Source organism: Pleurodeles waltl, chromosome 4_1 (assembly GCF_031143425.1).
Source record: "Pleurodeles waltl isolate 20211129_DDA chromosome 4_1, aPleWal1.hap1.20221129, whole genome shotgun sequence".
Classification (NCBI taxonomy): domain Eukaryota; kingdom Metazoa; phylum Chordata; class Amphibia; order Caudata; family Salamandridae; genus Pleurodeles; species Pleurodeles waltl.
The window spans coordinates 377,992,707-378,019,828 of NC_090442.1; the positions used below are offsets into that span (position 1 = coordinate 377,992,707).

General features: G+C 46.7%; 1 long non-coding RNA gene across 1 annotated transcript in view; it reads right to left on the reverse strand.

Moving 5' to 3' along the window:
* The window catches only part of LOC138287766 (uncharacterized), a 94,845-nt gene extending 68,476 nt beyond the window's left edge, over positions 1–26,369 (reverse strand). Inside the window, exons 1-2 of the long non-coding RNA XR_011202272.1 lie at positions 26,118–26,369; positions 10,488–10,532 (exon numbers count right to left, since the gene is read on the reverse strand). This is a non-coding gene — a long non-coding RNA (uncharacterized lncRNA). The remainder of the gene's footprint in view (positions 1–10,487; positions 10,533–26,117) is intronic.
* Positions 26,370–27,122: the final 753 nt, after the last annotated feature.

Here is a 27,122-nt window from a genome sequence, read left to right on the forward strand (position 1 = left end):
GGAGGAGCACCGCTGAACAGGGCCCCGCCGGAAGGAGCACCGCTGAACAGGGCCCCGCCGGGACAAGAACCGCTGAACAAGGCCCCGCCGGGAGGAGCACCGCTGAACAGGGCCCGCCGGGACAAGCACCACTGAACAGGGGCCCTTCATCTCAAGCACCGCTCCGCTGGGCCCTTCATCTCAAGCACCGCTCCGCTGGGCCCTTCCTGTCGAGCGCCGCTCCGCTGGGCCCTTCCTGTCAAGCACCGCTCCGCTGGGCCCAGCCGTCTCAAGCACTGCTCCGCTGGGCCCTTCATCTCAAGCACCGCTCCGCTGGGCCCTTCATCTCAACCACCGCTCCGCTGGGCCCTTCATCTCAAGCACCGCTCCGCTGGGCCCTTCATCTCAAGCACCGCTCCGCTGGGCCCCGCCATCTCAAACACTGCTCCGCTGGGCCCTTCATCTCAAGCACCGCTCCGCTGGGCCCTTCCTGTCAAGCACCGCTCCGCTGGACCCTTCCTGTCAAGCACTGCTCCGCTGGGCCCTTCATCTCAAGCACCGCTCCGCTGGGCCCTTCCTGTCAAGCACCGCTCCGTTGGGCCCTTCATCTCAAGCACCGCTCCGCTGGGCCCTTCCTGTCAAGCGCCGCTCCGCTGGGCCCTTCCTGTCAAGCACCGCTCCGATGGGCCCTTCCTGTCAAGCGCCGCTCCGCTGGGCCCTTCATCTCAAGCACCGCTCCGCTGGGCCCTTCCTGTCAAGCACCGCTCCGCTGGGCCCTTCATCTCAAGCACCGCTCCGCTGGGCCCTTTCTGTCAAGCGCCGCTCCGCTGGGCCCTTCCTGTCAAGCGCCGCTCCGCTGGGCCCTTCATCTCAAGCACTGCTCCGCTGGGCCCTTCCTGTCAAGCACTGCTCCACTGGGCCCTTCATCTCAAGCACCGCTCCGCTGGGCCCTTCCTGTCAAGCACTGCTCCGCTGGGCCCTTCATCTCAAGCACCGCTCCGCTGGGCCCTTCCTGTCAAGCACCACTCCGCTGGGCCCTTCATCTCAAGCACCACTCCGCTGGGCCCTTCCTGTCAAGCGCCGCTCCGCTGGGCCCTTCCTGTCAAGCACCGCTACGCTGGGCCCTTCATCTCAAGCACCGCTCCGCTGGGCCCTTCATCTCAAGCACCGCTCCGCTGGGCCCTTCCTGTCAAGCACCGCTCTGCTGGGCCCTTCATCTCAAGCACCGCTCCGCTGGGCCCTTCCTGTCAAGCACCGCTCCGCTGGGCCCTTCATCTCAAGCACCGCTCCGCTGGGCCCTTCCTGTCAAGCGCCGCTCCGCTGGGCCCTTCATGTCAAGCACCGCTCCGCTGGGCCCCGCCGTCTCAAGCACCGCTCCGCTGGGCCCTTCATCTCAAGCACCGCTCCGCTGGGCCCTTCATCTCAAGCACCGCTCCGCTGGGCCCTTCCTGTCAAGCACCGCTCCGCTGGACCCTTCCTGTCAAGCACCGCTCCGCTGGGACCCGCCGTCACAAGCACCGCTCCGCTGGGCCCTTCCTGTCAAGCACCGCTCCGCTGGGCCCTTCATCTCAAGCACCGCTGGCCCATTGACAGTGCCGGTTCTGTGTCGAGCAGGGCTTCAGGAAGCACTCTGGGCACCATGCCTCCTCCATTAACAGTGGAGTCGGTAATCCATCTGATGGACTGTGGCTTGGCACTTCCCAGGATGGTCCAGTGGGCAAGCCACCCACTGTAGAGACTTGAGAGACTGTGGCTTTGCACTCCCCAGGATGGTCCAGTGGGCAAGCCACCCACTGTAGGGACTTGTGAGACTGTGGCTTTGCACTCCCCAGGATGGGACAGTGGGCAAGCCACCCACTGTAGGGACTTGTGAGACTGTGGCTTTGCACTCCCCAGGATGGGACAGTGGGCATGGAGGCCCCTCGTGGATCTGCCGTTGTGGACTCATGTGGCTGAGGTGCCCCCCCTTCCCTTCCCCCTGAGGTGCCTGTAGTTTTATCATCTGATGCCCCTGCAGTGTTCTCTCCAATGGTATCTGGTCTCCTGTGTGGGCTTTGCCCATGTGTTAGTGCACATTGGCCCACGGACTATGGAACTTTGACGGAATGTGCAGGACTTTTTGCCTATGTATATATTGTTGAATATGTTCATTCCTTATTTTTGTATCTTTTATATGGCATATTTCCCATACCTTCAATGGAGCTATTTATACATATATTTTATAGATCATTTTAATTGTGTCTTTGCATTATTCCGGGGGGTTTGTGTGGTGTCACTCTGACTTGTTGCTCGGCATTGGGGTGTAGGTATTTGTGGTGGGGGGGTGGGTGTATGGCACATGCGTGTGCCCGTAAGCTTTCCTCCTCCCCCCTCGCCTGTGTCGTAGGTGCAGTACTCACCGTTGTCGTCTGCGCCGGCGTTCGTACTCCTGGTAGATGAGCAGGTAGACAATAGCTGGTAGGATGTGTAATTCGGGTTCCATGCTGTCCTCCTTCCTCGTGGAGTGTGTATAGGTGAGCGTTTTCCCGTTCGTAGTCTGTTTCCGCCGTGTTTTTATCGGCGGGGCTCCCGCCCCGGAAAAGGTGGCGGATTGGTGAGTTGTGATAGGTGGGCGGTACATTGTCTGCCGCCTGCCTGTTGGCGGTGACCGCCGCGCTGTTTGTCTGTCCCGCTGTGGCGGTCGGAGTGGTAAAGTAGCGGGCTGTGTTGGCGGTTCCCGCCAGGGTCAGAATTCCTTTTTTTTGACCGCCTGCCTGTTGGCGGGTTGGCCGCCGCTTTATCACCGACCGCCACGGTCAGAATGACCCCCCAAGTGTCCAGGATCTGAGTAGCACCACTTGATGGTCAGGTACTTACTCCAGTTGGATCTAAATGCTGGTTTGGGTGGTTGGAAGCATTATATCCCTGTGACCCTGAACAAGAGGTAAACAGGCTAGACCTTGCAGTCACTTTGGGCGGGAGTCCTGAGTTCAGGGGCAGGTCCATTCCATCTGACTCAAGCAAGAGGGTAGCAGGGCAGCAATCCAGCCAGCAAGGCAGCAGTCCAGCAGGGCAGCAGTCCAGCAGAGTGGCAGTACTCTCAGCAACACACCAGTACTTCTTCATGCCAGAGTCTCCATAGGTCCTGAACTGTACAAAAGAATTGGTGTCTGAGGCTCAGTATTTATACCAAGTTACTCCGTTGAAGTTGGAGAAGCTTCCAGATGTTTCCCTTTCAAAAACACAGGTTTCCTCCCTCCCCTGGCACCAGCCTAACTACAGGGGGTATGTAGCCCTTTGTGTGGAGGCAGGGCACAGCCTATTCAAGTGTATGTAGGGCTGTGCCCAGCTCCACACTCCCATCCTGCCATTGATGGCTCAACCAGGCACAGCTAAGCTCTCTGTTGTGTGTCGCTGTCTAGGAGAACTACACAAAGCCCAACTGTCAGCTACACCCAATCATGTGACCCAAAGGCAGGCACTAAATGACTAAGGCAGGAAAAGGCAACCTTTCTAAAAACAGCATTTTCAAAATTGTAATTTAAAATCCGCCTTTACCATATGAGAGGATTTTTCATCACTATTCAGAAGATATCAAACATGAACTCGTTACTTGTTCACATTTGAAAGTGACAGCTTATTAAATGTAATAAGGTAACTTCAATGTTATCCTAAGGGAGAAGTAGGCCTTGCAGTAGTGAAAAACTAATTTAACCGTTTTTTACTATCAGGACATGAAAAACTTAAAAGTACATGCCCAATTTTTTTAACTACACTGCACTTTCCCTCTGGGTTGTCCAGGGCGTACGCTAGGGGTGAAGTATATGTATTAAAAAAGAAGGTTTGGGCTTGATAAAAAGGTGCTTTTGTTTGAAATTAAAACTGCACACACAGGTGGAAATAGTAGGTCTGAGACATGTTTAAAGGGCTACTTAAGTGGGTGGCACAATCAGCGCTGCAGGCCTACTGGTAGCATTTTACTAACAGGCCCTGGGTACCAGTAGTGCCACTTTACTAGGAACGTAAAGTAAATATGCCAATTGGGTATAAGCTAGCTCTACCATGTTTTAGCAGTGGTTAGCAGTGATAAAGTGTGCAGAGTCCTGAGGCCAGCAAAAATGAAATCAGCAAAAGAGGAGACTTGAAGGCAAAACGTTAGGGGGCAAGCAACACCAAGGATGCCACGTCTAACAGTGAGTCACTACAACTGTGTCGTAAACAATTCGTCAACACCCACCAGAAGGTTAACATGATGCTTTAGCCGTTCATTGAATTAATTTGCGTAATCGAGCATGTGAGCTGCATGATTCTCAGAGATGAAGATGGTGCTGCATCAGAACGTTTTTCATTTTGTTTTTCATGGCCTTATCGAATTAGGTGGGCCTACGAGTGGGAAGAGAGTTTGAGATTTGAGATGAATACCCTCATCCGCTGAGTGGAATTAAGGATTTTCTAAGCTTCACTTGCTCACGGCAGGACTGGTCATTCAGCCACTGTAGCATTTTTCTGGTGGGCTGCAAATCTAGGAGCTGCTTTGGGATGCCATGACCCAACCACGAAAGTAGCTTTGGTCCAATTTTAGTAACTGTCTCCTGCAGTTTGAGGCTGATATATGCATTTTGTCAGAGACTATGAGGGTCATTCTGACCCTGGCGGGCGCCGGGGTCAGAAGACCGCGGAGGCCATTCTGGCTTTCCCGCTGGGCCGGCGGGTGACCGCCAAAAGAGCGCCCGCCGGCCCAGCGGGAAAGACCCTGCAACAATGAAGCCGGCTCCGAATGGAGCCGGCGGAGTTGCAGGGGTGCGACGGGTGCAGTTGCACCCGTCGCGATTTTCACTGTCTGCTAAGCAGACAGTGAAAATCATGGTGGGGCCCTGTCAGGGGGCCCCTGCACTGCCCATGCCAGTGGCATGGGCAGTGCAGGGGCCCGCAGGGGCCCCACGACACCCGTTCCCGCCATCCTGTTCCTGGCGGTAAAAACCGCCAGAAACAGGATGGTGGGAAGGGGGTCGGAATCTCCATGGCGGCGCTGCTTGCAGCGCCGCCATGGAGATTCAGCCCATGCAGGGGAAATCCGGCGGGAAACCGCCGGATTCCCTTTTCTGACCGCGGCTTTACCGCCGCGGTCAGAATGGGCTGGGAAGCATCGCCAGCCTGTTGGCGGTGCTACCGTGGTCCTCGGCCTTGGCGGTCCTGTACCGCCAGGGTCGGAATGACCCCCTATGTTTGCTTTTCACCGGGCCGTGCACTTGCTTTTCAGTGCTTACACAATAAGTTACGTTTAAAAACGTACTTTGAGTTGTAGTGTAAAAAGGCTATGAAAGTTAAACTTGCATTAGCGAAACCTCTGTAAGACATTCAGTAAAAGTAAAAGTATACAACAGGTAAAGGGGACTTTGTAATTTGTGCCAAGTACCAAGGGAAGGAGAAGGAGCTTCAGCTGTCTTATCCGTGCTAAAACTAAGTTAAGCAAAAGTACATATTTGTTCTTTGATAGAGTGATGTATGTTTCCGTACAGCTTGCTGGAAAGCTAATAAGATAAAGAGGTTATCTTGTGTTAAGCCCCAGGGAATAACATAGTTTATTAATGGTGAACAGGAATGCTGCCCAAAGAATTTCGCCTTCAATTGTATTTTTTTTAAACTATGTACCCGGTACTCACGAGAAATAACTCTTACTGTCAGCTGCTGTAGCGCAATTCATGGCAATTCAAATGGACTTACCAGCTCACTGCCACAATGACATAAGGGTCCCCCATTTTATTTACTAGCATTTAACAAACATACAACTTGTGTTTTTAATAAGAGTATTTTACGAAAGGGTTTTTGGGAAAAAAATGTTGAACAGATTAATTAGCGAAGTGGAGGTCGTGAATGAAAAAGCATTAGCATGTCCAGTAGGTGGAGGTGCATTGGGCTAAGTACAGTAAACAGCGTTAGCAAATTAACGCAAGACACACGGGAGGGAGTCATCAGGAGGGGACTTCAGCGGAGGCAGAAGGATAGACCCAAACAGCCAATAGCATTGCACTTGTTGAACCGTGACATGATTATCTAGGTCTCAAGCCAATAATTGAAGTTTGTACAAGAAATCTAACATTACAAATATGTGGGCCCTAAGTCCGACATACGTATATTATTAGCAGTAGATCAGTTGGACAGCTTTTGGCCACAATTTAAACCTAGAAATGAAATGAACTAGGGTAATGTTTTAGGTATTTGATTCAGATGGAGTTCAACTTTAGGCTTGTGGCACTTGAGTAATTATTATGAGCTGACCTGTGATTTGTTGAATTGCAGGTAGTGGTGGAGAGTGGGACATGGTGTTTGGGCCTGCATACGTATTTTATCTCATGTCTTAGTGGTGGGAAATATTGACTGCACTTGGGTTCCACGTTTTTTAATTCAACATGGGTTTCCGATCACATGTGTGGCTGAGAATTAACTTTTATTTCAGGTTCTTGGGTGCTGAGGTAACTAACTACAATCAAGATGAATAGATGGGGAAATCCCAATCCACTGATATAGGGAATGCACCCAGAAAGCACCAATATTTTGGGACCATTGGTGCCAGCTTTGAGGGATACCTTAAGACACAAGTGTAAGACAAGAAGTAGGATAAAGACTGTAAGAAACAAGTTTTGAATGTTGAGGTTGTGACTCAGACATCCTGATATGTAAGGGGAAGCGTGCTTACCACCTCATGGTGTCCTCCTCATCCCAGACCTTACAAACTGAGAGTTATGCCCTTGTGACTGACATAGCACGCTAGTCCCTTTTCTATTATTATATATAGATATATATATAATTTTCATTTAAACTCCCCGCTCACCTCCTCAGGTTATTGTTCCTGTCACGCGCAGCCATGCAGGCTGGCCTCTAGTACATCGGGTGAGTGTTTACTTCTTTTTGGCATACGTTGGCTCTGTTTGTTGTTGCATGTATCCAAGGCCTTTTTTCTTCTGGCTGCTGCCTCGCTGTAGCAGGTGGAGTGCGTTGTGCGCCGGCTATGGTTTAGGCTCCCTGCCCATGTGCTGAGCTGGGGGAGGAAGCGTTTTGCACGCTGGGGTTTGCTCCTCCAAATGTGGTGGATGAGGACTTTCTGACCCAATATCATTCAGTGTCCAAGGATGCCCTACCACTTCATGATGTAATCCAGTCCTTGCTGCAGAACGAATGAAAGGACATTGATAAGTCTACTGTTCCCTGTTTCCTTTCCAAGCATTTCTTGTTGGCAGGGTTTGATGAGCAGTTCCCTCAGGCACCCAAGGCGAATATTATTCTTACCTCCATGTCTCCTTCATTGTCCATGGCCTCAGAGGATGCTGCCCTCTATGATCCAGTGGATAAGCGTGTTGAAGCCACTTTGAAACAGGCATATGCTGCTTCCAATTATGGCATTCACAATACCACGTATGCTTCCTTTGCTATTCAGGTGCTCCGTAAGGACTTTCATGCTCTCTTTGGCTGTCTTCAATTCAGGATGATCCCACAGCTCTTCTTTCCAATATGAAAATGCTGTCTCATTTCTTATCTGATTCTGTTTTTTATTGTCTTTGGGCTTCCATGATGGCAGCCAGAGTATGTATTTCTCGTCATCGGTCCCTCTGGTTGAAATCCTGAAAGCTGGAAGCGTCCCAGTGATCTCATCTTCATAAACCTCCTTTTTTGGGCCCCAACCTATTTGGGCCTGAGCTGACTGATATGGTGGGGAAGGTGGCAGAGGAGAAGAAGATCTTGAGGCTTTTAAGCAGGTTCAGGATTATAAGCAACTTTGGTTCAAGCGGCCTGCTTTCCAGTTAGCTGAGAGGCGTCCCTTTTGTGGGCGACCCATGGTCGGGGCTGCATTTTATAACAAATTCTGGCCTTCATCCTCCCATGCAGCAGAGATGCAGCAGCAGCAGAAGTGACTATATGATGGTGGGAGGTCGTCTTTGGCTGTTTCTACCTCAGTGGAAGAAAGAGGTGATGAATGCTTGAGTCCTTTCGATAGCGACCATGGTTATCAGATTCCATATAAAGGTCTCTCTCCACTGCCTCATTTCAGACCTACTCCTTCTCTAAGGGACCTTGTCAGGGTTCAGTGGCTCTGTTCAGGGGCCCAGTTTCTGCTTCTTAAAAGGGTGATTGTTCCAATTCCAGTTAGCCAGGAGGGTTCGGGGTTTTACTGCACTCTATTTTTGGATCCAGAGCTGGACTGGTCCTTTCATCCCATCCTCAGCCTAAAGGCCCTGTAAACCTTTATTCTGTTGGAATATTTCAGGATGGTGTCTCTCCAAGCCATCATTCCCCTGGATCTGCAGGATTTATATTTTCACATTCATGTGGAGAGTCAGCAATCCCTGAGGTTTACGGTGGAGGATCTTCATGACCAGTTTTAGGTTCTGCCCTTTGGTCTGGCCATGTCTCCCCATGTTTACACCTAGTTATTGGCTCCATTTGTTGCTTTTTTGCATTTGCAGGGTATTGTTTTGTATTTTTATCTTGACAATTGGTTGATGTCTGCTCTTTCTTTTTCTGAAGCAAGCCTAGATGTGACTTTGGTCCTCTCCACACTGCAGGACTTTGGTCTTCTGGTGAATGCGTCCAAGTTGCATCTCACACCTTCTCAAGAACCGACTTTCATAGGAGCTTGTATGGACACTCGAGTGGGTGCAGCTTTTCTCCCAGAGGACAGATGGCTCTCTCTCCAAATGGGGGTACAGACTTTGTTGACACATTGACAAAATTCTGCAAGGTGTTGGTTGTTGGCAGCCTCGATAGCAGTGGCCCAGTGAGCACGTTTTGATTTACTGCCCATTGTGAACCACATCCCCAGGCATTGGGTTCCCACCTCGCAGCGTTATGATGTGTTGATTCCTATGATAGATCAAGTTGTGCAGATCCTGTCATGGCGGCTCAATCGGACCAACTTGGTGAAGGGGTTCCTTTCCAGTGGCCAACTCCTGTTCTGGTACCAACAGATGCCAGCATGTGGGGTTGAGGGGCAGTGTTGGGTTCCCAGGAACTGAGTGCCCTTTGGTCCCTGTGGGAGAGTCAACAGTCTTTGAACTGGAGGGAATTGATGGCTGTCCAGAACACATTGCTGGAGTTCCAAAACAGTCTACAACCAATGTTGTAGTCTGCACTGGCAATGAAGTGGCAAGGGAGTACTTGAGCAGGCGGGGGGTACAAAGTGCAGATCCCTGAATCAGATTGTGTCCCTGATCTTCCTTTGGGCAGAGGAGTATGTTCTAAGTCTGACTGCAGTTTACATTCAGTGGGAGTTGAATTTGTGGGCCAACAGCCTCAGCGGCATATCACCTGTCTCTTCCCCTCTCCTGTCTTGTCTGTCAGAAGTTTGGGGAACCTTGGCTAGGCCTGTTTGCCTCCTAAGACAATGCTCAGTACCTTGTTTTTTTTCACAGAGAGCCCGTCTCCTCTGGCATGGGCAGTGGATGCCCTGTCAATCTCATGGCCTCAGGGGCTGCTGTATTCCTTCCCTAAGATTCTCCTCCTGCTTTGGGCCCTCCAGAAAGTCAGACAGGAAAACTCTCATGTGATCCTTATTGCTCCTAATTGGCTCAGACAACATTGGTTTCCTTTTTTTTGGCTCTGTCCCAGAGTCGGGTGTCCCATCTCTCTTGCCTGCCCTTCCCTCTTTGGTTTCCATGTCTATCTCTTCAGATGCTCCTTAGGTTGAATCTGACGGCTTGGCACTTGAGCGCTTACGGTTGGAGTTTCTGGGTTGCTCCTCTCAGGTAGCTTCAGAAATTCAGTTGTCTCATAGGCAGTTGTCAATGACTGCCCAATCGCCGGCAGAACAAGATCTCATTACATCCCGCTTCTCCCCTGCAGGACAAATACCATCCCTTTAAAGGAAGTTTACATTCTGAAGAGGAGGAGCTGCTAGAGGATAACTTCCGGGTACTGACCCTGGCGTCAGGAAGAAAAGAGGGACCAGACTTGGAGACGGCATCTTCGCAGTGGCAACCAAAGGTGAAGCCAGTCGAGAACAGTGCAGAGCGACAGGAAGAAGAACAGACGCTCGGACATCTTCGAGGTTCAACTGGAGTTGAAGAAGACAGTGGGAACTGCCCCCTTCACTGTGACCCAGAGCAGGAGATGACAAAAGGGAAGAAACCCGAAACAGACCAGGAGATGACTCAGGAGGCCATTTGCATGGAGCTGCGTCTTCCCGCCATGCTTTAGGGGGAGCGTGGCTCCTCAGGTGTGTGGCCGGGTGCAGAGACTGGGAAGAATGCTTGTGGCTATCCAACCGCCTCAGTAGGTTTAACAAAGAGAAATCACGAGGTGGAGGGTGGGGGGCTCTGTCTTGTATTTCGAGGAAGGGGGAGTCCAATCCTTGCTACCCTATTGGGGAAACGTATATGTTTCTTTATATTCTACTTTTTCCTCCCATACCTAAAAGGGAAAGACATATTTATCTTCCCGCCATTCCACCCCCCTGAGTTTTCAGTGCACATTCATGGTGTTTAAGGTGATGGTAACATACTAAGAAGGAGAATCAAATACTCATTAATACTTACTGTGCTTCTCTCGAGGGAACAGCGGACGGACCTCCTCCTTGGAACCTAGAAGACAGAAGAAAAAGAAGAAGCATTAATCTTCATCTGATATTTATTTTGAAATATCTTGAGAAGAATAAATATAAAAAGTGCAATCCTTAATTAGAGTGCTACTAATTTCTAAGAAGTGCTGCCAAAGCATCACAGCAGTCTACCTTTAAGTCCTATAAGAAACACTGAGCTTGTTTTTCCAAGTAGTGTTTGGCCCAGTCTAAGGTTCCTACGGTCATTGACCCTTTCCAAATTCTTGACTTTTTAAGTGATTGTTTTTTCAAGGGTCTGACTCCTAGTACTCTTTCTGCTCACTGGGCTGCAGTTAAGGCATTCCGGACCTTTTCTGATGATTTCTCTACTATTTTTTCTTTGATTTTCAGGCTGTTTCAGAGTTTCTGACTGCAGTGTTCCTCTGTTTGAAAGGAGGTTCCTTCATGGGACCTGGCTCTTGTTCTGAAGGGGTTGCAAGGTGCCTCTTTTGAACCTTCGGAAGAGGTGGAGCTGGTGTGGCTTTATGCTACGGTGGTCTTCTTGGTGGCCGTTACTTCTGCCCGATGCCTTGATGAGATCGGGGCTCTCATGAAATTTTTTCCTTATCTGAAGTTCTGTCCAGAGCATGCAGTGCTTTGCCTGAACCCTAAGTTTGTTCCTAAAGTGGCTTCTTCCTTTCATTTGGCTCAGGAGGTCATTTTACTGTTTTTTGTGGATTCTTCCTCCATGCTCCCTTCCACTCTATATGGCAGGAGGGCCCTTCTGATTTATTTGGAGTGCACAAAGCCGTTTAGGGTGTCTAAATCTTTGTTCATTGCTTATGGGTGCTGTTTAGGGTGTCCAACTCTTTGTTCATTGCTTATGGGTCAGGGCTGAGAGGTAAGAAGGTCTCCACTCAGACTCGTAGTCGCTGGGTCATTACCGTCTTTCTGTTGGTGCTGACTTGGAGGGCAGTTTTAGGTCACCATTTTTGGCTACTGCTGCAAAACAATGTTGTTTTGGTTTGAATAAAAACCTGTTCTGCATTTGCATCTTGTGTGCTTGTGGTCTTTCTAAGCTTGCTTTATCCTCTGTTTGTAAGGACTGGGACAAAGAGGACACCATGAGGGGTAATGACATTTGTACTTACCGGTAAACTTCATAACCCCAATTAGGGGTCCTACTCATCCCAGTCCTCATCTCTCCCTCCCTCCCTGGCTGTTCTTGTGTCTTGCTTGAACATAACAGGAGGAGGTGGAAGGGAGGTGCTTAAATTAAAAAAATGTATATATATATATATATATATATATATATATATATATATATATATCCTGTTTGCACCTCACACTTTACAATGGAAAAAGAAGAAAATAAATGGAATTTCTGATTTCCGACTTAGTGGTGCCTCTGTCTGCCATTAATTTCTGTGTCCTTGAGCCAGGGAAATGATTGGGAGGCAATCGTGGGATAACATGACAAACAAATATGTGTGTGTGTGTGTATATATATATATATATATATATATATAAATAAATATATATAATGATAATAGAAAAAGGACTAGCATGCTATGACTTTTACAAGTGCATATCCCTGAGTTTGTAAGGACTGGGATAAGGAACACCCCTAATTGGGGTAATGAAGATTACCAGTAAGTAATAATGTAATCATCTGTGGCACACAGTAGTTCAGTAGTTTCTAACATGGCTGTATAAGTTATGTACTGAACACTGTATTGCTTCTTACATATTCATCGACACCAATACAAAAGTTTTTTTTTTTTTAAAGATGCATAAATGGGATTCCAGATTGGTAGTTTGTTTTGATGTCTAGTAGACATGCACCTGCGGCTCACCCATGTAGGTAGGTATGATAGGTCTGATGTGTACTTGCAGAGGAAACTACCCTCACCAAAATATTCAAGGTATTTTTTTGCTTGCAAAGTGTACTTTATCATCAACTTCTGGCAAATAATTTCTACCTCATTAAATATTGAGGGCTTCATTTACTACTTTTTGGTGCAGGGCAGCAGCGCAAGGCTTCTTGCTGCACTGTCCTCTGTCAAAGGGAAAAGACAGGAATGAGCCGTATTAGTGACAAAGAGGGCATTCTTGTCCTTTCTACCTGCGTCGGCACACATTTTGGTGCCATGTGCCAACGAAGTCATCCTTGAGGTTGTCTGTGTTGTTGGCACAATCATTGGAGGCATTTCCCTCTTTCTGTATGTGCTGCAGAATGCAGCACAAAGAGGAAAAACAAGAGGAAAAACAAGGAGAAATACATTTATTTCTCTTTCTTACGCCTCTCCCAGGGAGGTGCACAGTTTTGATGCATTCCCAGGTTTACAGATTCTTGTAAATGGGGAATGTGTCAAAACTTATGGGTTTTACGTGGGAAAGCCCACTGCAACACCTCTGAAACACCTCCTTGACATAGAGTAAGGCAATGCAGCACTTTGCGCTGCTTTACCTTACACGTATCTGAGGCCAAGTGGAGCCACGCAGGATGGCTTTGCGTCGCCTCAGATATGATTGTGGGACCTGTGCACAGATGCATCATAAAATGTGATGCTCCAGTGGCGCAAGCCGCTTGCAAATGAGGCCTTGAGTCCAGACATCATTATTAAGCTTTTATTAAATTCTTTTACAAATCCTTTGTATGCAAAAGAAGGTACATTTTTATATTTTTCTATAGAATATTATTTTTGGTGTTTTGTATAGTACTCTTGTATGAGAAAAACCTTCCTCCTATTGCCTTTATATGCGTCTCTACACCTTTTCTTTATCGTTCCGCAATCTCATGTTCTTACTCTTGTCCTTAACAGGGAAATTCCTATGCTCTTCAGTTTCTGCTGCTTTCTAACAGTGAAAAATGAGACAATGGCAATGCGGCCAGGCGATGAGCACTGTACTGGAAAGCACTCTTACAAATTCCACATTGTACAGAACAGTCCTCTGCACTAGAGAAGGCTCTGCTTTTCCTGCTCTATTTCAACAGCATCAGCATGTTGCACAAAACATGGTGGGTCTCTCTCATGGACACTTCTCTGAATGTTTATTCAGGCTTTGGCTACAATGCTTAAATCGGAAGTGAGTTGAAACTTAAAAAGTAGCCCAAAGAGGGCAAAGGGATTGCAGTTGTAGAACTAACCTCAGGTGATGAACCTATACATGAGCAAGAGCTGGTACACAAAATACCTGAAACAGACAGGGGGCGGTGTTCTGCATATTAAGTATAACTTGAATCGCTCAGGCTCTGCACTTAATAAAGAAGGTCTCTCTATGGAATAGGGCATTAAAATAATTAAGCATACTAGTGACTCCCCATTTCCTGATTCAATATCAGTGGGTTTCATAATATGCTTCATTTTACTATGAATGTGTCAGTGTAGAACAGGAAATCACCATTATACCACAAATACCCTATACTCCTTCCTATTAGACTACTGACTTCCAGAGCCTAAGAACATTAGAGCAGAAAAATCCAGGTTGCGTGCATTTATAAGGTATGATGGAATGGCAGGTGATTTCTTACTGTATATTTCCATTATCAGTCTCTGCTACAAAACTACAAAATCTGGCTCTTCCAATGCATTGACATGCCTGATTGTAGTCATGGCACGCAGATGACACCAGGAAGATGTTCCTACAAAGTTTTTTGTTACAGTTACCGCTCAGTAACTGAATTCGTGATCAACTGAAAGATGTAAAGGTTTTATTACAAATGCAAAGCAAGGTGATACAGAGCCAATGCCATAAAGTTTCTAAGTGATTAGGGCAATACGGAGAAGTTTAAAATCAGAAAATTAGTCTAAGTCCCAAGTGGACAGCAAAATCAAGACAAAAACGACAACATCCCTAAGAGCATCTAAGTCTTTAGGAACTTCTTCTGGCTCACCCCCCAAAAATCGAGAGATTTTATATATTATTTTTGCGTATTAAATTAACAGAACTGCAGAATCGCTACGATGTGATGAAAAAAGTTAAATTCTCAGCAAATGACAGTACAATCAAATTCAATGCCACATTGTCTTAGCACCTAAGCACTATCCCACTACATGAATAATATTCTGCCCATTTTATGCTAATGCCATTTAGAGATGGTAGAACAAACTATTTGTAGAAACAACAGCATATTTCTTATAAATGAATATGGTACAGTGAACTAGCAGAAGCTCCTTGAAACAGTTATAGTTTCATGGCCGAGCCAGGGAAGGTTCACCAAGAACAGCATAAACGATAGCAATGGAAATATGTGTGACTATATGCTGCTGAAACATCGAGCAGTGTAATCTGCATGTGAGAGAACGTTGGCACCCAGTCACAGCTCGTGCTAAACAGCAGGGGCGGGGCAGCACGCATGCAGGGAGAGAGAAGAATTAAATGAAATGAAAAATAATTAAGAAAAACTAATACTTACCTCCTCCGCCGCGCGCCGCACCTCTGTCCCTCGTTGACTGCAGGCACAGGCTCCCAGTCTTCCCTGTGGCCAATCCTGACATTGCTCAAAGCAGCATCAGGATTGGCTGGAAGCGTCTAGCCAGGGCGCTCCCAGGCAGACTGGGAGCCTGTGCAGGCTCACTGTTGCCCAGCAAATGGGTTGCTGGGCTGGAGAGAGCCCTGTGCGCATGTGTGTTTGGCCGGCCCGAGACAGCCGGCCAAACACACATGTGCTCTGAGGGGGAGTGCACACCTCATTGCTCGTCACCCCGTGGCCCCACCCCTTTCCCTAAAAAACAATCATAAACACAGTTAATGATCGTTTTTTGGGAAAAGGTTTGCAGCTGCTGCTGCTGGCGGGGGTTTGACGCTCCTCCGCCCTTATAGAGGAGCCGCCCCTGGTGACAGCCACCTTTTTTTAGGAAAAAAATGGCTTTCACATCCTAACTTTAGCCTAGAAAGCACACTTCTTTACACCCTAGGACACCTTTTTTAAAAGACAATAACATTATGTCAGTGTATACATGTGTATTAAAGTGTAAAATCACATATTGCACTTTGTATAAACTGAAGAAAAACGTAAATGGACACAAATTCCTCAACAACAGTTGTGGTACCACTTGCCTGTGTTATCACTCATGCATCTTTCTCTTCTGCTTTTTAATCTCTCTACTTTTTTCTCCTCGATCCTCTTCCATGGACTGTTTTGTCTCATTCCTTCATCGTCTACTCTCTTCTCTCCTTCTCTCTTTCCTTTCCTCTTTCCCTTTTACTTTTGGTGTCACTCATCATTTCTCTGTATGTTCTGGCCTTTTCCCTCCCTTATCCTAAATCTTTACCATGTCGCCCCACTCCTTCCACCTATTCTTTCAGCACTCAGGGCCAGATTTAAAGAAAAGTGGCACCGCGCGGTGCTGTGCCAAAATTGGCAGCGCCGCGCAACGTCACTTTAGAAACGCAGGGACGAGCTGTATTTAAGGGAATACAGCGCACCCCTGTGTTTTCCCCTGCGCTGGTGCCAAATTTAGCTGCCAGTGCCAAATCAGGCATCCTTGCACCGTTGTGCAAGGATGTCTGTTTTGAGGGGTGTGATTGTTTATGTGCGGAAAGGTGTTCCTTTCTGCACAGAAACAATCTCTAAAGGCGCTTTGGTACTTCTGTGTGTGCTCCAGTCACACACAGAAGCGCCAAAGCTCAGTCTTTCTCCTTTCTGCTACTTAATCATTTTGTACTTTCTGATCTTTCATCTATGTCCTATACCTTCCCTTTTACTTTCTGGCACTTGTTTATTCCTACTTCTTCCCCTGTTCACTCTCTGCTCTTTATTATCTCTCCCACGCTTGCACTTTTGATCGTGAGTCTCTCTTATCCACTTTTTTTCTGCATTTTGCTTGCAGTCAGTTACCAAGGACCTGCCAAAGGATGAGCGTGGTAAAACACCAGAAGACCGTATTGTAAGCCAGACACGATCAAATTTACGGATGAAAAATTGCCTGCAGATTTGACCAAAGCTGGCAACAGACATGTTTCTGATTTCCGAGTGTTCCAGTTTGGCTTTAACATCTGGAATATATATTTACTCCATCAGGTCTGCCCTCTTAAAAAATCACTGCCAAACGATTTTGCTCTTTGAGCACAGTGCTTCAATGAGGATATGTGGCTTTTTTTTTATTTTTATTAAAAAAGGCATGTAAAGAATCTGAATACATTGAAAAGTCAAATATTTCAGGGCAGGTTATTTTTATCTTACCACGCAAAGGAAAAAGAAAAAGAAAATTAGGAGTGATCTTGGTAATTAGTAAGATAGTACAATCATTAGTGGTCACAATGCTACCAGGGAGGTCCTCGTTATGTTGAAACATTTGCTCCTCGCTGCTGCTTTACCACCATTTCCTACATCACATACTTTCTACTCAGACAACGCAGAACATTCCATTCTAAAACGGGGGAAATTAGAATAGGTTTTCTGACATCTTCTGCCTGTAGTATTTCCTTCACTGTCTACTCCCACGTCTCTTCCAACACGTACTGCATTATCTCTCAGTAGGCAAGAATTCACTTTCAAGATGATCAGAAATACCAAATCAGGTTTTGTTACACCTATTGTGCCATGAAGACCATTAGATTGGTCTCTGAAAGCATTTTAAAGTTCTCTCTGGGATGCCTAATTTGCCGTTATCCACTTCAAAGCTTTAGAGTCAATATGTGGTTCCTCTTTTGTTTTTAACCATGCTGATCCTTTGATCTGCTCCATTTCAGATGGAGAATATTGACAAGGTGGAACCAAGAGTCGAAGAGGAGCCCACGCAGCACAACTGGAGAAGGGACCCACGCTGCAGGAGAGGCACGCAGAAGGCTGTGCATTGCAGGAAGGAGTGCTGGGGCTACACAGAGCCTGAAGATCCCTTGGAGAAGATGCCAACAGGCCTTGGTAGCTGCAGGAGATGCGGTGCACGGGGAAATGCCCTGCAAGGGATGGCAAGGGCTTACCTACACCAAAAATGGCCAGTTGGCAGACAGGACCAAGAGGACTACTTTGGACCACCACCCGTGATGCAGGATCCATGCAGCTCAGGATGAGAGGAGATTCACACAGCCGGTCATTGTTGCAGTTGGTGCCTGCGGATGCAGGGAAGTGACTCCTTCACTCCAAGGGAGATTCCTTCTTCCGTCTCGTGCAGACTGAAGACTTGCTGCCCTCACAGGATGCACAGCCTGGGAAATGTTGCAGAAGCTGGAAGGAGCCGTGGAAACAATGTTGCAAGCAGAGTCTTCATCGTGGATGCAGATTATCGGTTCCTGGAGGGTCCAGTCGCGGTTCCAGTGGCTAGAAGTCAAAGTAGAGGTTGCAGAGGAGTCCTGCTGGAATCTTGCAAGCCGAATTGGAGGACCCGCCCAGGACCCAGTCACTAAATAGCCCTGAAAGGGGGATTGGTCACCTAGCGATGTGACCATCTATCAGGAGGGTGCTCTGACATCACCTGCTGGACCTGGACACTCAGATACTCCCAAGGGTCCCTGCCAACCTTGGATTGAAGATGGCAGAAACCAGGGACCCTCAGGAGGAGCTCTGGGCACCTGGTGTGGTGATGGACAGGGGAGTGGTCACTCCCCTTTCCATTGTCTAGTTTTGCACCAGAGCAGGGACTGGTGGGGGGGGGGTCCCTGAATCGGTGCAGACTGGTTAATGCACAGAGGGCACCAAATGTGCCCTTCAAAGCATACCAGTGGCTTGGAGAGGCTACCCTTCCCTAGCCATGTAACACCTATTTCCAAAGGGAGAGGGTGTTAACCCCCTCTCCCAAAGGAAATCCTTTGTTCTGCCTTCCTGGTCTTGAGCTGTTCAAGTAGCAGGAAGGCAGAAACCTGTCTGAGGGGTGGAAGCAGCTTGGGCTGCCCGGAAAACCCCAGAATGCTGGTAGGGGCAATACTTCTCTAAGGAGCCCCCATAGTGCATGGAATCACACTTCAAACACTGGCAACAATATTGGGGCATGATTCCAACATGTTTGATACCAAACATGCCTAAGTTCGGAGTTACCATTATGTAGCTGGACGTATGTCCAGTACATGCATAAAATGGCATCCCCGCACTCACGAAGTCCAGGAAAATGAAACTGGAGTTCGTGGGGGCACCTCTGCTAGTGCTAGCCCTCTGGGCTAAAAGGGCATGTCATAGGGGTGACTTATAGTGACCTGGTGTAGTGACCTGCTGTGAAAAAGGTGTGTGCACCCTTTCATGCAGGTTGGAATGGCAGGCCTGCAGATACACTTTCCATGGGGTCCCCATGGGTGACATAAAACATGCTGCAGCCCATGTGGATCCTCTGGTATCCCAATGCCCTGGGTACCATATACTAGGCACTGACATGGGGGCACCAGTATGCCAAATGTGGGGTGTAAGTGGTTCAAGTAACCATGTTTGGAGGGAGAGAGCATAATCACTGGGGTCCTGGTTAGCAGGATCCCAGTGAACACGGTCAAATACACTGACAAACAGGCAAAAAGCAGTGGTAACCATGCTAAAGAGAGGCTACTTTCCTGCAATTCACCACTGACTCTCATTCCACTTTCTTACAAAAACATTTTTACTATTATGGTGAAGGACTGAGTATTAGCCTGTATCGACCCATCTTTATTTTTTTCTTTTTGCCCTTTGATTTATAGCATAACTCAGGGATAGTCCCTTAGTCCTATTCTCTTTAATGTTGATTTCCCACTTCACTTCTTGATTTCAGCCTTAGATTTCTTTTTCTGTTATGCAGATGATACGCAGTTCATTTTTCACTTTGATAATGTGCTGGAGCCTACCCAAGGATGCTTAACAGGTGTCGTGTCACTGCTGTTGAAATGATGGGAATAAACTCTTTGAAACTCAGCAACGAAAAGACAGATGGTTCTTTTTTCCAAGGGAAGCTACCTCTCTCTTGACTGGTCCATGGTGGTTGTTTGAGGTGGGCTCTGTGCTCACTCTTACCTAATAGTCCATAGTTTGAGAATCACAGCTGATAGTTGTTCTTTCATAGGTACACACATTACTAAATTAACATAGCTTGTTTCCTCTGTTGAAGATTTGTCAGTAAAAAAATGTTGCCAAGATGCTAACAGTATCCCACCTAGTCCACAGGAATCCTCTTTACCTAGGCGAAGCTGGTATTCATTAACAATGTGACTGCGCAACTTGTGTTAGATCATCAAATAGGGAACACGGGCTCCATACAGAGAACATGTATTTAAATATTTTGATGATCTGGCAAAAGATCCAGTTTTTGGGTCTCTGCTCAACAGTTCTGGACCTAATGTTTGCAGTCTCATTTACACTGGTAGGTGCCATCATGCACACTACTGTCTTCTTCTTTGTTGTAATATCATTTTTTCAGAGGAGGAAGGCCAACATCCTTTCATAGTGCCAGAACCTTCTTTACTTACCCCTAAGGCATGGAACAAGTTGTCTGCAACTTTATGTAAGAACCTGACACTAATTCTGTTTCACAGCTATAAGATATATCTATTATTGCTGATATTACAGTATTAATTATTGAGATTTAAGACCGTTGTTGGGTCACTGAAAATTCTATAGATCTAATATCCTCATTGTCATCATGAATGTGATACACCCAGTCCACTCAATAAACTCATAAACACATAGGAACTGATTTGTAGCACTCAGTATCTGTATCCTTTTGGGATACGCTAGAACGAAATAGGAAGCACCATGCACTCTACGTGAAGCCTTCAGGGCCCTGGCGTAGAAGCGCCTATTGCTACAATCTGAAACTAAAGTGAAGACTCCAACCCCTTAGGAAGAAACTATGACTGAATGGAACACACTTCGATTACTGTGGGGAAACCTAGGATTCAATTGAATGCCCCTATGGAAAATAACCTAATATCCTAGAAAAACTCTCAGCCCCTAATGGGATGAGAAACAGATGATATTAAAACACTCATCACGTCTTGGAAAGCACAAAGATGCATCCAATACATAAGGGGGAAATTGATAAGGGAGTGGCACAAAAGGTAAACCTAATCTTGGCATTGTTATGTGGTGCAGACAATGCAGATCTTCCTCCAACCGCGGTCCACAGACCCCAGCAGTCTCCCCACTCCTGGCATAGTGTGGGAGGCAGGCTCCTATGTTTGCTCCAGCATGCACATGCCACTCTTTCTGGGAACCACTCTTGACTCATTCTGTACATTCTTCCAACTCCTAGGGTGCTAAACACTACATTAACTGTTCCCTTACTTATAGTTCAATTTCCCGCACTTTTTCTGAATTTCCTTTTCAGTCAATGGATGTAAGATATTTTTTTCAAAAGATGGCTCCATAAAGAAACAGAACTGACACTTTTGGTTCCTCTTAAACTATCATGGTCCCCTCTGCAGTCTTTCATACTGTCGCAACACAACCTAACGTGGTTGCACCACTTCTTGTATGGCACTTCTTGCTTCCACTTTCACCTACTTCCTGTTCCTCCTATAAATGAAGCTGGAACCCTCAGTATGATGTGTCACAAATGCTGCACCAACTGTGGTGGTGGGATTTCTCTCCTGGTGATTTGAACTGGCTTCCTATGTTTTCATGTTCAATTTCCTGGAATCTTGCTACATGTGCTGGAATTGTTGCATCATCTCTTGGCACCCTGCTCAATGTCCTGGAATTCTTCTGTTGCTGAATTCAGTTCTTATCTACTCCAGTGCAGATTTTGTAGTCCCTGGATCCTCCACAAATCTCTGCCTAGGATTTTCCTGCAATCAGTGATCCTTCAAGGAGACACCTGTTGTTTCCACATGGTATTCCTAAGTGACAAGAAACACTGCACTTACAGGAAAGATGTGACCCGTGAGTCTAACTATTGTCAGGCTTGCAGCTTCCTCCTCTCGAGGTGCTGTAATGAGCATTTCCTTGCACTCTTTGATCATCCGTGTGCATTGTGGCCCCCGAAATTGACTAAATTCCCTAAATATAGCCATGACAACTGGGTACAATATGCCACAGAGATCTCTAACCATCAGTAGCAACTTTCAGGTGCGTATGAGCAGCAGCCTAGTGCTTGTACTGCTGCCAAGTTGCCTGTGTGTTGTAGGATACCCAGGGCATGAAGAACTTACGTAAATCAAGGACTCTGTTACCATAAGATTGTGTAACTCTCCTGGCTACCAGGGCTGGGTAACTTTGGAACCTCTGTACCGAGAGGCTACAGATCTTGCAGCAGGACTTGACTCTTGGTAGGCAAACGTGAGCGAGCAAACTAGGCTCTCTACAAAGGTGACATGGCTCTGAGAACTCACACGATAGCATTCAAACACAAAGCACACAAAATAAACACTGCTCCCTGGTCAACTGTTGTTGCTTTAAATAAGTCAAGAATGATTTCATAATTAATAAAAAAATATATATATATAGAGCAGAGGAGGAAAGACGAAAGGATGCAAATCCCCCTAAAGAGTAAACGTAATACTTGTCTCCTTTAGGGAGGAACAACATTATGTCAGAAGCAAATGTAAACGTGGGCCTGGACTCACAGTCAGTCACAGCTTGTCACCGATTAGAATGGCTGTGATTATAAACCGGACGGTGGAAATTCTCCTCCACGTGATTACAACTGGTGGTGTTCCCGCATCCATTTTTCACAGCTGCAGGAAAAAAGATCTACTTTTGCCGGCTGGTGAAATTGCATGAAACCTTGGCTACATTATTAGTTTAGCCTTGTCCGCTGCTCCATGAAAAGTTTTACTTTGGCAAAAAGGAAGCATGCAAATCTCTCCCCAGCCAAAATGTGTCTTCTCTTACTCTCCCTTCTCTTTGCATTTCCCCACAGCTCCCTGTCCCACAGGAAAGCCACTGCTCCTATTTACCACCTGTCAGAGCATTCAACCCTTGACTACGTGCAGAATTCCGCACAATAATTGCATATCTGCACAAGTATTCCCCTTTCAAAGGGGTCTAACTCTTGCTAATGCGTCCCTTTATGATATTTTATTACACCTCAGGACTCGTTTTAGGCCAATGAATCTTTTGACCCAGTTGAGAGACACCTTAGGACGAGATAGCTAATCAATATATCAATCAATACATCGATAATATCATCAATATTTACCACGACAATGCATTTCACCTTAGTCAAAGTCATTAATCAATTCAAAGACCCTACCATGACCTTTCAGCCATGAATAACCACACTTTGTTTAGTAGAATTTTATGAGTTTTATTCCCTATTAATTACAGTCTATTAGCAAATGTGTTAATCTCAACACCAAGTAACATAATAGCATAGTCACAATATGGCAACTTTGATAAGCTTTCATGAAGGCGAGAATCACAAACATCAGAACATAACACAGCGTGAACATAGATCAATTTTAGCAGAGTGTCAATAACGCGTCAGTTCAACAAAGCATAATCTTGGTCGTTTGTCTATTTGCGTCAGTTTGACGAACACCCGTCCTAACCATTGATTAGCATTCGCATGTTGGGCTTCATGCAAAACAATTTAGAACACCAATTTGGAAAACATCTATCTAAGGTCTCTGTCAAAAGCAAGCAGTTGGTACCTAGAAAGGAAAAGCAAACAGACAAATTGCAATTGCATTGTCATAATTACCCTCCAAGGATTAGATCAGCACACAGGTTCAGTCTTCGTCTTCAGGACATAAGTCAAATCGCCATCAGTCAGAACTCAGCTCTGGGGCAAAAGGGCACTCTCCTCATAAGGAGGTAAAGTGTAAAATGGACAATCTAAGTGCGAGGATGGTTTTAAGTAAACCCACCAAGTCACCAAACTGAGGGGGTGATTCTGACCGCGGCGGTCGGCGGTCGCCGCCCGCCAAGCGGTTCCCGCCGAAAGACCGCGGCGGTCATTCTGGCTTTCCCGCAGGGCTGGCGGGTGACCGCCAGAAGACCGCCGGCCGGCCCAGCGGGAAAGCCCCGTCAATTGAGCCGGCGGAGTTGAAGGGGTGCGACGGGTGCAGTGGCACCCGTCGCGATGTTCACTGTCTGCATAGCAGACAGTGAAAATCTTTGTGGGGCCCTCTTACGGGCATGGGCACTGCAGGGGCCCCCAGGGGCCCCTCGACACCCCATACCGCCATCCTGTTCCTGGCGGGCGAACCGCCAGGAACAGGATGGCGGTATGGGGTGTCAGAATCCCCATGGCGGATTCCCATGGGCAGCGGAAAGTCGGCGGTACACCACCGGCTTTCCACTTCTGGCCGCGGCTGTACCGCCGCGGTCAGAATGCCCGGCGGAGCACTGCCAGCCTGTTGGCGGTGCTACCGCCAACCTCCGCCCTGGCGGTATTTACCGCCAGGGTCAGAATGACCCCCTGAGTGACAGAGTTTCTGGATAAAATCAATAGCATTCCCTAACCCACCTAAATTACTCCCTGTGACATGGGTTTTTATCCCTTTTTCGAGGTACATCCCCCCAAAATTCTATTGGACATTTGCTATATCCCACTATCTTTAACCTATCATAAAGCACATTAGGTAATCTAACTCTTCACCCCCATATTGATTTACAAGTCTCTGATTGGTTGTCCTGTTCGATATCTTCAGAGGTGGCGCGTCCGGTATGATTTCATCTTTCTGTAATTCTTTGCACATCTTTTGGTCAGAAGTTTCATTGTCTTCACCGGTTTGAATGATCTTGTACATTACATTAATCTACATTGTTTCAATTCACTTTTAACATTTAGGGGGTTATTCCAACTTTGGAGGAGGTGGTAATCCGTCCCAAATGTGACGGATTTACCACCAGTCGTATTACGAGTTCCATAGGATATAATGGACTCGTAATACGGCTGGTGGTATATCCGTCACTTTACCGTCACTTTTGGGACGTATTACCACTTCCTCCAAAGTTGGAATAACCCCCTTAGTCTGTGGACGAGGGGAGATGGTTAGAACGGATCTAACATGGTTACATTCATCTTCCAAGTTGAAGAAAAAGAATAAACAGGGTCATGGCCCCTTGTGAGTCAGCACACTGGAAAATAGAAAAATGCTTTTAATATGAGAGCCAGGCAGCTAAGATTCGGCTCATGCTAACTTAAGGCCTATGAGGTTTTCAGTACAGATTTAATAACGCAAATGTTAGTATAAACTTATTTAAACGTAATATAAACATTTTGATTATCATTATTAGTTCGCGTCTACATTGGTGGCCACTCATCGTGGTCACAATTCAAGCGCACGTCTAAGCAAAATTACTATTATTATAGTTTCTATGCGGCAGCATCACACACTAATTCATAAACATTTCATGTTAATATAGATTATATAAGCTACGCTCTCTCACTCTCAATAGGCGGGACTCCATTCAGGGATACTAACTGGTAATGGAAATGTCGGTCACTGTGAGTCGCTGCATGGACTTTATCCTAACTCTAATCAGGGCCAACGTATCTTCAAGCAAGAAGTGGGAAGCAGAATATGTCTAGAAGCATGGAGTGAAAATCCTGGGATTGCAGTATGAATGCTTTAGAGGAGAAATACGTTTAAGTCGGCGCAGACACAGTTCCTCTGCCCAGTATTTCAAAATGACCTTCAGAACAGTACGTAAGTGGAGGCAGACACAGTTGCTCTGCCTGGTGTTTCAAAACAACTTCCAGCATAGAACAGATAGGGAACTTGAAAAACAACATTCTTCACACGTCAAACTGAGGTAAATACATCCATTGCATGACTTGAGTACATCCCATCCCAGCTCACATATCAAATTGTAAGCGAGCAAAAGTAACCTAAAATCCAAGTCGTAGAGCGCGCCATCGACCAGGAGCGGCGAAGTCCCGACACGAGCTTTGGGGCTCCCTGACTAGAGCCCTCACTTTCAGTCAATTGATTAAGCATCGTAGCAGGTGATACATATTCTTGGAAAAATAACAGACAAGGGTTGTTGTTCAAAGGTTTAAGTAAGGAATTGAACAGCAGTTACATAGAACACGCCATAAGTAAATTCAGCTGCAAAGTACACAGATCATAAGTATAGAAATCACAGTACTGATGTGAGTGAAATCCGGCAGCGATTTGCCTTCAAAATGTGTGTGGGGGGGTGGGGAGGGGTCTTTTCCTGTAAGGGGGCAGGCGGAAATAAGACCTAGGAGGCTTAGCTGATTTACATATCTCGGATTTACATATCTAGGCTTTTATTGGTACGATGTACAAACAAAAACAGAGTATGGATTGATATTCCTTAGGTATCTAGTGCTGCTAGTTGGTTGTCATCCTTCAACCTGATAGCATGTGATAAGACTTTCTTTCTTTCTTTCTTTCTTTCTTTCTTTCTTTCTTTCTTTCTTTCTTTTCCACAGGTCCTAGGAGGTGGTTCCCTCCCAGCGCCCTAAGGGAGACTGCTGTGATTTCTAATGCCTTTGTGCCTTTATCCCTCGAAGGGCCTCACACCTTTAGTGTGTTGCAAGGATTAGAGTAGACAAATAAATGGGTTTCCTAGTGATCTAGGAATATCTCATGGTGGTGCCTCTTTCTTATATGTCCCCTTCAGTGATACAGCATGGGAAGGTATGGATATATGACCCCCAACCAAGGGACTTCGGTGTCCCTAATTTAAACAAGTCTTTAGTGACTGTAATGGCAGAAAGGTAAAGAGAACCAAAGGATTAGTGCAACACCCCCGTGATCACAGTACAAAAAGAACAACTTTATCTAATTGAACTAAAAAAAGAATCACCACATGCTTTCACGAGCTTCCCCATCCCGGGTCAGTCACTACACTTGCCACCACTCTTCTGAATTGTGGCTGGCTTTTGGGCGTCCTTGGGCGGCGTCGACCAGTCCTCGCATCAGGTCTCCAGGGGATCCTCAGTGGAGTCGGCTTCTCCGGGCCTCTCATCCGTCACTCCAGTGGGAGCTGCAGTCTCCCACCAAACCGGTTCCTCTCCTCCTCGAGCGCAATTCTGGTGAGCTCCTTCGGCACCCTTCCTCCTAGCATCACTTCCTGGATTCTGCTGGTCTGGGTTTTCATTGTTCGCCTCTTTTTTCTGTTTCACTAAATACTACACCCACTTCACCTGAAAGGAGAAGTCTGTTCTTAATGTTTGCAGTGTTTTTTCTGTATGCTCCGTCTCCTCTGTTCTAATGTCCTTCCTTTGTTTTATCTGTAGGTTCCGACGATGCAGCAGGAGGAACAAAGGAGGATCAATGTTCATTTTTACAGTTAAGGGTGACGAGCAGTATGAGTCCTTTAAACATCTCTCCAACTTCACATTTTTCCCTGGAAGAAATTAATTCAGAGGGTATCAGGACACAAGGTCTGCATTAGTTTGCTCCTTTCCCTCCTGATGATGTGTTTTAAAATGAAAGGAGTGAATTGCCAAAAACCATCGTGATATGTGAGCATTGTTACCTTTATTTTGGGACATCCACTCCAAGGGGGTGTGGGCGGTACATAGTGTGAACTCCCATCCCTAGAGATAATACCAGGGGGATTCAATAGCCCATTTGATGGCTAATTCCTCTTTTTGTTCCAAAAAGGGAGAGAGGGCCCCACTTAACGTATCACCCCATTGGGACAGGGCACCGTGACAGAGTGATAAGAAAACATATCTCCAGGGGGAACAAAAGACTATCCACCACTCAATACACTACTTCAAACACGCATTCACTCCAATATCAGTCTCAATAAAGTAATAAACTAGAAAATTATTTAATAAATAATCCCAGATAAATACAAAGA